The sequence below is a fragment of the Cibotium barometz genome, chromosome 60, assembly GCF_041138505.1.
Source record: "Cibotium barometz isolate CiBa-2024 chromosome 60, ASM4113850v1, whole genome shotgun sequence".
Taxonomy (NCBI): domain Eukaryota; kingdom Viridiplantae; phylum Streptophyta; class Polypodiopsida; order Cyatheales; family Cibotiaceae; genus Cibotium; species Cibotium barometz.
In genome coordinates, this window is record NC_141105.1 from 35,297,718 (window position 1) to 35,301,568 (window position 3,851).

Here is a 3,851-nt window from a genome sequence, read left to right on the forward strand (position 1 = left end):
GATGGATATGAATGAAGGTGATATGATGGATGTGAATGGATGGAGGTGATGTGATGTGAAATGGATATGTTGATATGATTTTAAAACTCTGGCTGAGAACTGATGAGTTGATTTGGATTCTGATTGAAAATTGATAATTCTTGAAATTTGGTTGAAAAGCGATAAGCTGAGCAAAACCACAATGAGGATGAATGGGACGAGTTCTTGTGATGATGTTCGTAACTCGAATGATCATAATGACTTTAACAAAACACTATGAAATTAGTGGTTTGTGCTGGACAAATTGCTACTGTTAACACTTGACCCGGTGGATCAAGCTAAAGGATGACAAATTAAAAATCTGTATAATTGAGATTCCCATGGAGAACTGTTCAGATGGAAATTTCGGTCTAATGGACCATTATTGTGTTAAAGATATGAATGATATGATCTGAATGAATTGTTATCTGATGATGAGTTGTATATAAGGGATCTCCATCCCAAGATTCTGTTGGGTTAACCAGACTATAAGGAACCCCACAATCTGTTGGGTTGACCAGACTATAAGGAACCCCACAATCAGTTGGATCTTAAGGGAAAGAGTTATCCTCTAGTTTGCGAGATGACATCTCACGTTTTTTAAGTGGGGTAGGATGTGAGGACATCTCGTGCTTTTGAGGTGTGCAGATATAAGAATCTCCCCTTCTGATTTTATAATTATTCCCCTTCCTGAAATAAACGAAAGATCCTATTTTACCCTATTTTGGCTTGGAGAGAGAAAATGTCTAGAGGCAGGTAATTCAAAATTGAGATATTTTTTGGATATAAAAATCCTCCTAGTGTCTAAAATGGTTTCCCCTGAAACAGAAATTCAAAAAGAACTTTCCAATGTGCAATTGGAATTAATTAAAAATAGGTATAAAGAACCTTAGCCTAAGGGTCCAGATTTTCAGAAATTTTTGGATTATGGTCCAATTAAGGTTCCTATGGGCCTATAGGATCAATCCAAGTGTAGGGAGGAGGTAAATTGAAGAATAAAAGAAAAACTCCCCAAAAATGAGTAAATGCTCACATAAGATGAAGAGTGGACTAAGGACCAAAGAACAGAATTAAAAAATTAAATTTTAATACCTTAGAGTGGGGATCTCCTCTCATGAAGTAGGTGCCTTTTCCTCATCATTACCCCCAATTTTTAATCAATAAAATGAGATATTTTCATCTCTCCTCTCTCCTATTTCAAAACTAGATCCAAAAAGTAAGCTGAACTGACCCAAAAATGGTAGAAAATTGACCAAACTGATCTAGAAAATTCTAGAATCAGTTTGCTTGGTTAGAGGCTCACTTTTTCCTATAAATAGAAGCCTTCCCCTTTGTAAAAGCTTAATGGTGTTTATGCACTGTTACTCTACTCCTGTCCTGAGCCATCTACATTGAATTTTTTAATAATTCAATTTTTTTTCGCCTAATCCTCTCGAAAGTGAATTGGTGGCCACTATTGCTTTAAACAATAGTAGAACCCTCAATCCCTCAAGCCAAAGGAGAGCTTACAAGCTCCATGTAAGCTAATTTTCTTACTTTGTTTATAAATTTTAATAAAAATATATATGGTTTTCTTGATTTTTATGAATTGCAGATGATTGAATTAAATTCAAATGCCCTTTGATGAAAAGGCCACCCCCTTCTCTTCTTTACATTCCAACCCTTCTTAATCCTAGAAAAGATAAACTAAGTGATTAATTGAACTCTTCTTATTGTTTACTCTCTTGAATTTAGAAATTGTATAGAGTAGAGTTCTATAATTCTAAATTGGGTTAATTAAGTTAATTGATAGTTCAAAAGAAATCTTATCCGACTCGAATCTTGAATCAGACTATGACCAAGACCAAGACCAAGACCAAACTCTTTCGTCAGTTTCGAGGAAAGAAGGTGTGACCAGTTTAGAAAAATACACTCAATACTCCCGTCAAATTTGAAACTAAGTTTGAGACCCTTCGAATTGATCTGTGGATCAAGGTTATAGAATTCGAGGAATTCTGGTATGAAATTCAGAATTTCGATAAAGAAGTTTTGGAGATACTAATTCAAGAGATACTCCTTGTATTCAAAAGAAAATCAAACTAAAAACTTGCATAGAAACCCTGTTTTCTTAAAAGATTGTCTTATGCCAGAATGCTGAAGAGGGCAGAGGGGTCTCACAGCTCATCTCCGAGCCACTAGACTCTCCATCAAGAGAATGCCCTATAGAAATATCAGGCATACTAAGGGGCTCAACCACTTTCTCTTTACCTTTATGTGATGTCATGTGAATCGGGATATAAATGAATGATATGGGATTTGAATGGATGATATGTGATGAAAATGGATGTGGATATGTATGTGAAAGAATTGATGTGGATGTATGTGAAATAATGGATGTGGATGTGTATGTGAAAGAATGGATATGAATGTGTATGTGAAGAATGGATGTGGATATGAACGTGAAAGAATGGATGTGGATGTATGTGAAAGAACGGATGTGAATGTGTATGTGAAAAATGGATGTGGATATGTATGTGAAAGAATGGATGTGGATGTATGTGAAAGAATTGATGTGGATGTGTATGTGAAAGAATGGATGTGAATGTGTATGTGAAGAATGGATGTGGATATGTATGTGAAAGAATGGATGTGGATGTGTATGTGAAATAATGGATGTGGATGTGTATGTGAAAGAATGGATGTGGATGTGTATGTGAAAGAATGTGATGTGATGTAAAGAGATGTGATGTGACATGAATATATGTGGATGTGAAGTGATAGATATGAATGTATGGATAGATGTGTGTAGTCGTACATGTGAACGATTGGATGGATGTGGATGAATGAGATGAGATGTGTATGAATGAGATATGATGTGGATAGATGTGATGTGATGTTATGTGGATAGAATGTATGTGATGGGATGGTGATGGATATGAATGAATGTGATGTGATAGATGTGAATGGATGGAGGTGATGTGATGTGAAATGGATAGATGTGAGTGAATGAGTTGTGATGTTAATCGAGATGTGAATGAATGAGATGTGATGTCATGTGAATCGGGATGTGAATGAATGATATGGGATGTGAATGGATGAGATGTGATGTGAATGAAATGATACGGGATGTGAATGGATGAGATGTGAATGGATGAGATATGATGTGATGTGAAATGGGATAGATGTGATGTGAATGGATGAGATGTGATGTGATGTGAAATGGGATAGATGTGAATGAATGAGATGTGATGTGATGTGAAATGGGATAGATGTGAATGAATGAGGTGTGATGTGAATGGATGAGATGTGATGGGATGTGAATCGGGATAGATGTGTATGAATGAGATGTGAGGTGATGAGATGTGAGGTGAAATGGATGTGAATGAATGAGATGTGAGGTGAAATGGATGTGATGTGATGTAATGTGGATCGGGGTAGATATGAATGGATGAGATGTGAATGAATGTGATGTGATGAGATGTGGATATGGGTAGATGCGAGTGGATGAAATCTGATGAGGATCAATGAGGAAAGATGTGATGAGATAAAAATGATGTGATTGGATGAGAATGGGAATACATATGAAATGGACGTGGATTAAATAATGTGGATTGATGTGGAACAATGTGGAAAGACGAGAGTTCGTTATAGAAACTGTATTTATGACCTGTTTTAAATGACTGTTTTATGTCAAGAATGCTGGGGAAGCATTTTTGACCGTCTTGTGAATGAGGTCATGGAGACCTAACTGATAAAGTTGCAATAGCTGACGAAGAGTCAACGGAGAACATCTCGCGTAGCAAGATCGGCCGAGGTCTTGACCAGCCTCGGTTCGATTTAAATGGTGAGCTTCG